Here is a 12,585-nt window from a genome sequence, read left to right as displayed (position 1 = left end):
TTCCATGGTGGCTCAGACGGTAAAGAATCCATCTGCAATGCGGGAGGCCTGGATCGATCCCTGGGTTGGGAAGATCCACTGGAGGAGGGCATGGCAACCCACTCCAGTGTTCATGCCTGGAGAATCCCCATGGACGGAGGAACCTGGCGGACTGCAGTCCATAGCGTTCCAGAGTCAGACGCAGCTCAGCACAGCATGTAACGGAAAAAGCGTCACAACCCACTCATTATGCAAGTATTCATGGTCACCCACTGGGCCAGGCTCTGTTCTTGATGCTAGAAATCAGTGAAAATATAAAAATCCTTGTATTCATAGTGTTCATGTATGCCATTAAAAGCCAAAATATGCATTCCAGTTGCTCCATTTTGGCTCGCTCGCCCTCTGCTCGTCACCCTGTTTGGAAAAAGCTCCCTCTTAGTCTGAGTCCTGGCTAAGGCTCCAGCTGAGGTGGAGCAGGAAATGGGAGAGGCTTCAAGGGATAGTTCCCCACCCCTAATCTTTGTAACCAGAGCAGGGCAGTGAGCTCCCTTTTATTTTAGCCTCCCAACCTGCCCACCAGTCACAAGTTAAAATTTTAACAGGTGACATAGCTACTCATTCCAGGCCTAGCAGGCCTGCAGACAATTAGAGTGGGGAAAGTCTTGATGGACATCAGAAGTGGAAAGATGTCTGTTGGGACAGGAGACAGTCTCCTGACCAGGCAGGGAATCAGGGCATCCACTTGGCACCAGGTAACAGACTCCATGCTGGGGGTAAAGATGGATAAGGCACTTACTGCTGCTATTCAGTCACCACAGTGGAGCAGCGCAGGAAGTCACATGCAGACATGAAGTTCTTATGTGGAAATGCAGGGCCATGAGACGAGAGAGCCCTGTGCCCTGATTCAGGGAAAAGTGTGTAGGAGGTGATGTGTGAGCAAAGGTGAGATCTCGAAGATCGAGTCAGAGGTTCAGATGGGCAGTACTGGGAATGGGCCTTTTCAGGTCAAGAGATTAGTATGAGAAAATGCACAGGAGTGTGATTCAGCATGGGGTGCACTGGGAGCTGCAATGGCTGGGTTGTACATTTTGAGAAGACCAGGAGGACAAGAGGAGGAGGATGTGACCTAACTTAGGACCTGCCCTTGGGTGCTAAGGCTCTGGCCCTGTCCTGAGGGCAGCTGAAAGCACTGAAGAGCTTTGAAGGAGGGAGTGACTGGAATTTTTTTTTTTTTTTCGTTTATTTTTATTAGTTGGAGGCTAATTACTTTAAAATATCGTAGTGGTTTTTGCATATTTCAGGTGGCTACAGAGTAGAATGGGGAAGAGGCTAGTTGAAAGGCAATTATTACACTAACTCCCAGCTGTGGTCTCTCTCACGTGTCAGTAAAAGGAAGCAGAGCTCCTTGGAAAGATGGTGCTTACAGGTCAGCCCAGGAAATGTACAAAATCAGCCTGGAACATAATGTTATGCCAGAAAGCAAAGGAACTATCAAAGATGACTACTGCAGTATCATTCAGAAGGACTCAGGGGCTAAAGAGGCGTCTCCTGGCCAAAGATGGGATAATTTGAGCATCAATAAAAACTATAAGAGCAAAGGGTTGAAATCAAAATTTTTAAACCCATAAGTTCATGATGATATTTTAAAATATTGGTCACTTTTGGTGGCTGCTAGCTGCTGCTGCTAAGTGCTTAGTCGTGTCCGACTCTGCAGTCCCATGGACTGTAGCCCTCCAGTCTCCTCTATCCTTTCTTTTCTGTATAAACTGTACTTAAGGGTGATAAAAAATAAGCTCAACTCTCTCTCTATAGAAGTATTCCAGCTGATAGATGAAGAAATTAGAGGATTGATGGTTTAGCCGCTAAGTCATGTCCAACTCTTGCGACTGTGTGGGCTGTAGTCCGCCAGGCTCCTCTGTTCATGGGATTTCCCAGGCAAGAATACTGGAGTGGGCTGCCATTTCCTTCTCCAGGGGATCTTCCCCACCAAACAATTGAACCCAGGTCTCCTACACTGCAAGCACATTCTTTACAGACTGAGCAACCAGGGAAGCCCCAGTGGATTAGAATGACTGTTCTGTAAACCTCTGATGAAATAATGAAGCTGGGTGATGCCAATTAATAGCTACCAACATCATATTAAGAGATAAACTGATATGCCTCCTGATGAAAGTAAGCAACACGATCAATAAAGTTTAATTGCAAAAAAAAAAAATTGAATCTCAGGCATATTAGGTTCTAGATCTACATACCAGTTTATAGGAAAGACAAGCGTAGGAGGACTATGTAAATGACATCATGGGGAGGTAGGCAGCAAAATCTAGTAAAACTCTAAGGACAAATAACCTGGTTTCTTTAAATAACAAAAAGATGAAGAAGCAAGAACAAAAAAAAAGGAGGGAAAGAAACCTAGAGGTTAAGAGTTATGAGTCAGGAAAGGGGTGGGGAGAGAGGTGAGGGGAGGGGTCACATGTACGCCTATGGCTGATTCACGCTGATGCATGACAAAAACCATCACAATATTATCATTATCCTCCAATTAAAGAAAAGGAGTTTGGGCCCTACCAAGAAAATGCAGTGATGTAAAACTGAATTAGATCCTAATTCAAATAAACCAATTGTAAATGAGAGACACGTGGGGCAACTTCAACCTGTGTGGTAACCATTTTCCAGGATGCCTCCCTACCCCTAAAAAATTCCTGGCCTGGTATTCACACCCTGTATACATTGAAGCAGGCTGGCACAGATGGAGGGAGGAACACCACAGAAGTGTGTGCGATTTATGAAGCTTGGTCATGAAAGGCATTGCAGCTTCCTCCTTAGCTCCCTGGTTCACTAGCTCTGAGCGAAACCAGGCACAGGTTCTGAGGCTCAAGCTGCCAAGTGGTGAGCCCTCTCAGGAGAGGACCTGAGTCTCCAGTCAACAGCCAGCTCTGACTTGCGAGCCAGTGTGAATGACCCACCTGGAAAGCAGATCCTGCAGGACCTGTCAACCTTTAAAGTGACAGCAATTTCAGGATACACAGACCCAGAACTAGCTAAGCTGCTCCTAAATTCCTGACCCACAGCAACCAAGTGACAATAAATGTTGTTGCTTTAAAACACTTTAGTTACACAGCAATAGATAACTTACACCAACCTGGACTAGATAGTTGATGATTTAAAGAAATATTGCTAATGCATAATGCTAATCATGTAATTGTGATGATTTTTTTTAAAGTTTATCTTTTAGAGATGCATACAGAAGTATCTATAGGTGTATTAACATACTGCCTGAGATTCACTTCAAAATAATGCAGTTGGGTGGCAGCAGAGAGTGGAGGGCATAGATGAAGTGAATGGTCATGAGTTTATGTTGGTTGTATCTGGGCTTCCCTGACAGCTCAGTGGTAAAGAATCCACCTGCCAACACAGAAGATGCAGGAGATGTGGGTTTGACCCACATCTGGGTCAGTCAGGAAGATTCTGGAGGAGGAAATGGCAACCCACTCCAATATTCTCGCCTGGAAAATTCCATACGCAGGGGAGCCTGGTGGACTACCGTCCATGGGGTCCCAAAGAGTCGAACACAACTGAGGACTCGTGCACGTGCACACACACACACACACACACAGTGGGCAATAGACATATTCATTATTCTATTCTACTTTTTTGTATTGTTGAAAATCTCTATAATAGAAAGTTGGAAATAAATGGTCCAGGCAAGAGAAAAGATGGTTTGAAACAGAGCAGTAATTATAAGGACAGGAAGATAGACAATGAGATAAAATATTCAGGAGGTGCAATGTCCAGGAATTAGTGACTGAATAGCTGTAGAGAGGAGAGAAGGAAAAATCTATGGTAGTGTCAGGTGTCTGGACGGTCCTACTGTCCGCTTGTAACTCTGCAAACTTGGGTGAACCAAACAACATTTCTGTGCCTCATTTCCCCATGTGTAAAATGGAGGTAAAAACAGTACTCACCTCATAGGATGACTGAGAGGATTAAGTTACTTAAAACATATAAAGCACTAAGGACAGTGTTTGGAACACAGTAAATCCTCCCAGGGTTAGTTCTTCCCTGGGGAGGTCCAGGAAGGTGGCAGTCCTGGTTTTGGACATGCTGAGAAGGCCACCATTAGGGACTTCCACGAAGATGTCAGCTCTGGGGACAAGTGAGGGATAGACATGGACGGTTTGGCATATTGAAAAACCATACAAATGAGTCAGCTCCTTGAACAGACACTTCACCAAAGAAGATACACAAATGGCAAACTGGCACATGAAAATCTGTTAAACATCAGTAGTCATTAGACAAATACAGTTTAAGGAAACCATGAAATGCCACTATATACTGATGAGAATGGCCAATTTAAAAAAAAAAACTGCGATAAAGCCAAGTACTGGTGAGAAGGTGGAGCAACTGGATCCCACACACATTGCCAGTGATGAGATAAAATGGTACAACCTCTAGAACATAACTGGCTGTCTCTTATAAAATTAAACATATATTAAAGCAATTACACTACTACTGTATTAATCCTAGAGAAATAAAAATTTGTATTCACACAAAAATGTGTACACAGGGACTTTGCTTGTCATCCTGTGGTTAGGAAGCTGAGCTTCCACTGCAGGGGGCATGGTTTCAATTCCTGCTCAGGGAACTGAGATCACACAGCCATGTGGTGTGGCCAAAAACAAATTACCCTCCCCACTCTCCATACACAAATGTTCATAAAAGCTTTATTTGTTAATTACCAAAAACTGGAAATAATCCAAACACCCTTCAACAGGGGAATGTATTGTACAAACTAACAGTGGTACACCCATGCAATGGAATATTACTCTGCAATGAAAAGTAAAAGTCATTCAGGTCTATTATATTCTTCTTCTTTTCTGCATATTCATGATATAGGAGCTTCCCTTGTGGCTCAGATGGTAAAGAATCTGCCTGCAATGCAGGAGACCTGGGTTCAATTCCTGGATCAGGACCATCCCCTGGAGAAGGAAATGGCAACCCACTCCAGTATTCTTGCCTGGAGAATTCCATGGACAGAGAAGCCTGGCAGGCTACATGAGGTTGCAGAGTCTGACACAACTGAGCAACTAACACTTTCACTTTTCTTATTCATCTTATTAATTTTTGAGAGTTTGACACTCCAACTAAACATCTTAATTTATCTACTTAAAACAAACAATTGTAATATATTGTGGAACTATATGTAACTTTGCTTTATATTTTCCAAGTCTCAAGCAAAAGAGGAGATAAGATAAAAGAATATTTCTTGTAAAATAATGTTATCATATTATTTTATATAACATAAAAATATGTTATCATATTTCCATAATTTAAAAAATAAGAAAAGGAAAAACCATACATACATACAACTCAGGTGGCTCTCAAAGGCAATATTTTATGAAGTTTGAGTGACCCCAGTGGAAGTCCCACAACCTCCCCACTTAAGGAGGTTGTGGAAATCTTTATAATATGCCCTCTAACCAAACCCCTGTGGCCTAGGTTCAGGCTCTAATGAATCTTGCCTGGAGCATTGCTCCAGCCTCCTTACCGGCCTCCTAGTTTCCAGCCTTGGATCTCTCCATGCACTCTGCACACTATTTCTAGATGAATCCTTCTGATGGTGATCCTTTCAATGACTCATTTTTGCTGTCAAGATAAAGTCCAAACTTTGCATCATACATTTGAGTCTCCTGCTTACCTCTGTCCTCTCATCTTTTAGTCCTCTAGGCATAGTAAACTCATATTTACGCTAGAATGTTCCATTTGATCCTCCACTGCTAGGCCTTGGTATTTTTATTTTTCTGCTTAGAACTCTCATCCCCATCCATTCTGCCTGATTCATCACATCCACCCTGCGGGCCTTAGTTTTCTTACCTCATCTCGGAAGCCTTCTCTGAACCCCCAAGACTGGGTTTTAGCCCCTTCTGGAGCCTCCAGCATCTGGGCACCCTCCATCATAGCACTCCCCATGTCCTCCTATGAGCCATCACCTGTTGACTGGCGTCACTGGCATCACCCACTAGATCTCAGTCCTGAAGGCTGGGGCCTGCCATGCTCCTCCCTGGGTGGCTGGTCTAGCTCACTGCTTCACACCTACAAAGGGTCCAGTGAATGTTCCTTGAGTGAACAACAGTGCGGGTGGATGAGGAAATGAAGCAGTGAAACGGGAGGCATGGTGTGGGAAGATAGGGCTCCAGCAGAGTGTCCTGACTTCAGAAGGGCCAAGAAGAGAGAGGCAAGTGAAGCCCAAGTCCATTCTGCTCCTTGGCCAATGCTGCCGGCCTTGGGACTGGCTGTGGGAAAAGTGCCCACCACGAGTCCCAGGTGGGGGCCGGACTTGGGTGGGGGCGGAGATTCCAGTGGAAACAGACTGGTTTTTTTTGGAAACAGACAGAGACAGTTGAATGTCCATCCAAGTCCACATATTCATGTTCTCCGTACTTTGTGCAACGCATGCAGTAGGTGCGAGGAGATAGTAGCCCGGATTCCTTTCTTTAGGGTCATCGATGGTGAAGGGAGGCACCCTGCATCTCCCCTTCTCGCCACACGGTGGCACTTCAGACCCGCAAACCTCTCAGACTGGGCGCTGCCGCCGGAGCGCCACCTGGTGGCCATGTATTTTCCAATTGTTGGGTAGGAAAGGATTTGTCAAGTCGAAGAATCTCACACAAAGAACCTATGAGGCAAACGAAAACATGAGGCTCTTAAAGAACTCCCTGGAGTGCTTCTGCCTTAGAGAAGGCCCCCACTGCTATCCTGTTAGCTCTCCCACGAGTCAGTGGCAGAAACCCGATTTCCTGGTGGTTTTTGCCGTCTTAGGCCCCAGCTGCCCTCGGCTGACTCTGTCCTGCAGGCTCACTCTCCTGCAGGAATCATCCGCCGCACTTACTGGACTCCTGTCTTCAATTGTGCTCCTGTGGGTGGTTCTCCACCACCCACTCCCTGGTTCGTGGATCTTCACCCCTCTGGCTCATCGCAGCCAGCCTCAGAGTACAAAAGTCCGTACAGAAATCTAGTCTTCCAGCCTCAGACCATCGCTCACATCATCGCAGCTCCTGCATGCTCTTTCCTCTGCGCTCTGGATGCACGGAAACTCCAGTCCTGCCCCTTAATTCCTCCCTTAACTCTTCTTATTCCACCTACTCTGCTCTTTCGGGGCTCGCCTGGCATCAACCCCTTCTTTGTGTTTATGCGGACTCTGGAGCTGGACTGCCTGGATTTGGATCACAGGTCTTCCATATACAACTTGGGCAACTCACTTAAGCTCTCTGAGCCTCACTCTCTCATTAAAATGGGGGCGGTGTGGGGGAATACCTACCTTAAAAGGTTGCATTGAAGATGTGTGAGCACTTAGAACAGTGCCTGGCACACTTTGAATGCTGCCGAGGTGTTTGCTCTTATATGTTATTATTGCTCAAGCTGGAGCCTATGTTGGATGACCTTACCAGCCACCTCAACAAAGCCCATCCTTGCACTAAACCCACAGTCTTCCTTTTTCGTCCTAGAACCAGGCGTCTGCACTCTGCTAAGAGAAGAAACAGAAAACACAAAAATCCCACTTTCCTGCAGATTTTGCCACTGGGATATTTCTGATTCCTAGCCTCCACTGGACTCCACAGTCTCCTTTGAAAAATCCTTGACTTGTCTTCAGCCTCATTCCTCTCTTCTGTCTGCAGTGACCATTCCACACGGTCACCACTTTCTCCATTCACAGGATATGAAATCCAAAATATATAAAAGGTTACAGTGAAAAGAGGGTCCCTCTGCGGTAATTTGATAGACACAGCCACCATATTGTGTAGTCACTCCCCTTGACATGAGATGACCCTTTGGCTCTCACATTCTGATCCTCACATCCCTGCACATGACCTGCTTTGGTCCTGTGTCTTGGAACCCTTCCACTGGATCCTCTTGAGCTCATGGCTCTTCATCAGCAAACTCCCCCTGGACATAACGTGTTTTTTTTTTCTCTTTTTAAATTTTTGGCCACACCCTGCAGCATGTGGGATCTTAGTTTTCTGACCAGGGATCGAACCCACATCCCTTGCAGTAGAAAGGCAGAGTCATAACCACTGGACCACCAGGGATGTCCCTGGATCCAGCCTCTTTAAACATTCCTGGAGTGGCAGTCCGAGGGCAGGTTGGAAAAGAATTTCCAGATATAGAGCACTTGAGGAGGGAGCAAGCGTATAGAGAGCAAGGGACAGAGATAATGAAGGTGCTGCAAAAGCAGTGGGCTGGGGAGAGCTGACGGTTCTTTTTGTGGGTTTTAGCCAATTTGTATAGACTCAAGACAAAGAGTCTTCCTGCTGGAAGGGTGGCATTAGGTGGTTGGTTAGAGAGCTACAGGGTGAGTAGCAGGGTGGGCATCTTCACCTAGTTTGGGGTCAGGAAGCTTGTCAGTAAGGGTCAAGGGTCTTTTGGCAAGGTTAGAAAGGGGTGCAGTCAGTTCTAGAGATGACCTTGGCTCTGGACTCTACTTCTCTGGCCTCAGTTCAAGGCCTCTCCCTGTGACCTAGGGATCAGTTCAGTTCAGTTCATTTCAGTCGCTCAGTCGTGTCCAACTCTTTGCGACCCCATGGACTGCAGCACACGTCCCTGTCCATCACCAACTCCCTACTCAAACTCATGTCCATCACGTTGGTGATGCCATCCAACCATCACATCCTCTGTCTTTCCCTTCTCCTCCTGCCTTCAAGCTTTCCCAGCATCAGGGTCTTTTCCAATGAGTCGGTTCTTTGCATCAGATGGCCAAAGTATTCACATTTCAGCTTCAGCGTCAGTCCTTCCAATGAGTATTCAGGACTGATTTCCTTTAGGATGGACTGGTTGGATCTCCTTGCAGTCCAAGGGACTCTCAAGAGTCTGCTCCAGTTCAACAGCATCAATTCTTCGGCGCTCAGCTTTCTTTATAGTCCAACTCTTACATCCATACATGGCTACTGGAAAAACCATAGCTTTAACTAGATGGACCTTTGTTTGGTAAAGTAATGTCTCTGCTTTTTATTTATTTATTTAAAAAAAATTTTTTTTTCAACTGTTTATGTCAATCTGTCATGATTTTACCCCCATAAATGGCAAAATCAAAAAACGATCAACACAGATTTTCTTTCAGCAGGATAATGTCAGTACTTCCACAAAAGAAAGCACTGTAATTGCAACCTGCTTTATGTCTCTGCTTTTTTAATATGCTGTCTAGGTTAGTCATAGCTTTTCTTCCAAGGAGCAAGTGTCTTTTAATTTCATGGCTGTAGTCACCATCTGCAGTGATTTTGGAGCCCCCAAAAATAAAGTCTCTCACTGTTTCCATTGTTTCCCCATCTATTTGCCATGAAGAGATGCCATGATCTTAGTTTTCTGAATATTGAGTTTTAAGCCAACTTTTTCACTCTCCTCTTTTATTTTCATTAAGAGGCTCTTTAGTTCTTCACTTTCTGCCATAAAGGTGGTGTCATCTGCATATCTGAGGTTATTGATATTTCTCCCGACAATTTTGATTCCAGCTCATGCTTCATCCTGTCCAGCATTTCGCATGATGTACTCCGCATACAAGGTGAATAAACAGGGTAACAATATACAGCCTTGATGTGCTCCTTTCCCGATTTGGAACCAGTTTGTTGTTCCATGTCCAGTTCTAATTGTTGCTTCCTGACATGCACACAGATTTCTCAGGAGACAGGTCAGGTGGTCTGGTATTCCCATCTCTTGAAGAATTTTCCACAGTTTGTTGTGATCCACACAGTCAAAGGCTTTGGCATAGTCAGTAAACCAAAGGTAAATGTTTTTCTGGAACTCTCTTGCTTTTTTGATGATCCAGTGGATATTGGCAATTTGATCTCTGGTTCCTCTGCCTTTTCTAAATTCAGCTTGAACATCTGGAAGTTCACGGTTCACGTACTGTTGAAGCCTCGTTTGGAGAATTTTGAGCATTACTTTACTAGGGTGTGAGATGAGTGCAATTGTGTGGTAGTTTTGGCATTAACTTTCTTTGGGATTGGAATGAAAACTGACCTTTTCCAGTCCTGTGGCCACTGCTGAGCTGTCCAAATTTGCTGGCATATTGAGTGCAGCACTTTCACAGCATCATCCTTTAGGATTTGAAATAGCTCAACTGGAATTCCATCACCTCCACTAGCTTTGTTTGTAGTGATGCTTCCTAAGGCCCACTTGACTTCACATTCCAGGATGTCTGGCCCTAGGTGAGTGATCACACCGTTGTGGTTATCTAGGGATAGGGCTCCACAGTTCCCCTTGACCTCTTGGCTCTCCCTGAGCACACCCTCCCTGCGGGCCTCCCAAGGGAGCGCTGTTCTCTCCCTCAACCCCGTGCCTGGAGGCCAGAGGGTTTGTAGGCGCCCTCCTTATTCCTCAGGGTTGCTTTCAAATCACTCTTTCTGAAACTCCCTCAGCTTTGAATCTCATGCTGACAAACTGTTCCCCCCACCATGCCCCCCACTATTATCTATCAATCTCTGGGTTACTTCCCCTTCTTTCTTGAGGTTTTGGCTCCTGCCTCACTGTCACCCCCTCTGGTGCTCAGACCTTTCAATACACGCAGAGACAGACAATCTTCGAAGTCCCTGGCCTCTGCATCATGACCTCTTCTCCAACAACCTGGCCCTCTGAGCCCCTCACTCTCATGGTCATCCCCTGGTCCTTCTCATTACCCATAACTGCAGCCTTTCTGTTTTACTGTGGGGCTGCCATCACACAGTGTCACAGACTGGGTGGTTCAAACAACAGAAATTCAGTGTTCCACAGTTCTGGAGGCTAGAAATCTGAGATCAGGCTGTCAGCAGCGCTGGTTCCTTCTGAGGGCTGTTGAAAGAGAATCTATTCCCCCAGACCTGTCCTCTAGCTTCTGGTAATTTGCAGGCACATGTATTCCTTGGCTTGCAGAAGCATCACCCTGATCTCTGCCATCATCATGTTCCATGGTATTCTCCTTATGTCCAATTTTCCACTTTTTATAAGGACATCAATCATTTTGGATTAGGGTCCACCCAAATGACCCCATTTTAACTTGTAACCTCAGAAGTTACTGAGGTTTAGGACTTCCAACATTTTTTAAAGAAGGGAGGGACACAATTCAACCCATAACATTTCTTCTTCTCCTGTAATCTCAATTTCATGTGACTCACCCTCTGGCCATCACCTCTTTTCTTCTCAACATTTTTCCAGCTCATTCCCACTAGTAGTTTATCTCCAAAACTCGTTTGATCCAACCAGGCCCTTCAGCCTACTGATTCTACCTCCCTTCATGCCTCTCTCCTTTATTGTATTCTCTTCCCTCTTTAACCAGCGCAAAGCCTACAGCCAGTTAATAGAACCTTCCTTGTATATGTATATATATTGAAGATATATTATATATATCTCTTCAATTCTCTTGCCTCTCTCTCTTTGTTGCTTATTTGACAAATTGGCAGGCCTGGCTAATTCAACTTGCTGCCTATTCTGTACCTAATATGGCAGGAGAAAACCTCCAACACATTCACATTAGTAAGTCTTATTTTTAATTCTTAATCACTTCAAGTGGCTCCTTTATGCCTACTATACTCCTCTAACTTATTCACTAACTTTTGCGATCCTAAGGACTTTCCTGGTGGTTCAGTGGTTAAGACTCCATGCTCCCCATGCAGGGGGCCTGGGTTCAATTCTTGGTTAGGGAACTAGATCCTGCATGCCACAACTAAAGATCTTGCATGCTGCAACCAAGACCTGATGCAGTCAAATAAATAAACACGTATTTTTTTTTTAATGTAGTAAGTAAAAAAGTCCAAAACCCCTCAGATTAAAAAAAACAAAAACAAAAACAAAAAACTTTTGAGCTCCTAAATGACTAGTCATATTACCTTCTCTCTTCTCAAATCTCCAATAACTTTCTCGTATCCTTCCTCTTGGCTGATGACCTTGATTATTTCCTTGAGAAAACAGAAGCAATCAGAAGAGTTCTTCTCTAAATTGACACCACCACATACACTCACCTACCTGCCTCTCTTCCCTCCTCCTTCCTGTGCCTGTAGATGCTGCTTAAGGCCACCTGAGCACTGAATACCCAACCACTTCCTGATTTCTCTCTTGCATCATCAAATGCTCTTTATCTGATCAGTCCCATAAATACAGAAAAATGCTTTAACTTCTTCAGTCTCCAAGAAACCCTCTCTTAGAACCTGGGGGAAGCAACTTCCCCATAACAATGAGCACACACAGCCCCCAGATCTTGGTTTCTAGAGATGCTCTCACTCAAAGAAACCAGGGTTCTGGGTTTGAGAAAATGAATCTTGAACATGTTATATCAGAAAGTATGTACTCAAAAAGAATGATGGAGATTTGTAAAGAAACAAAACAAAAGCCAGTTTTAAGGGGGCTCCTACTGGCCAAATCATGGACAATTTGAGCACCAAAGTAGATAATGGTAATAATGGATTATAAACCATTAAATAGGAAACCATGAACCTATACTGATATAAATGCACAAATGGAGTTTCCTAAAAGTGAAATATTTACACAGTTTCAAAGCAGCCCCCACTATGTTATGGTCTTCATTTCCTCTGCCCTCTAAAGAGATGGAGTACCCCCAGGGCTTAGGACTCAGACCTTTCCTCTTAC

General features: G+C 44.7%; 1 non-coding gene across 1 annotated transcript; it reads right to left on the bottom strand.

The window, feature by feature from the left end:
* Positions 1-9,011: 9,011 nt before the first annotated feature.
* LOC136168098 (small nucleolar RNA SNORA69) lies at positions 9,012-9,145 on the bottom strand. Its single transcript, XR_010663251.1, has one exon. It is a non-coding gene; the product is annotated as a small nucleolar RNA SNORA69 (small nucleolar RNA).
* Positions 9,146-12,585: the final 3,440 nt, after the last annotated feature.

The sequence above is a fragment of the Muntiacus reevesi genome, chromosome 4, assembly GCF_963930625.1.
Source record: "Muntiacus reevesi chromosome 4, mMunRee1.1, whole genome shotgun sequence".
Lineage (NCBI taxonomy): Eukaryota > Metazoa > Chordata > Mammalia > Artiodactyla > Cervidae > Muntiacus > Muntiacus reevesi.
The sequence above is the reverse complement of the archived record's forward strand: the minus strand, read 5'-3'. Positions and strand labels throughout refer to the sequence as shown.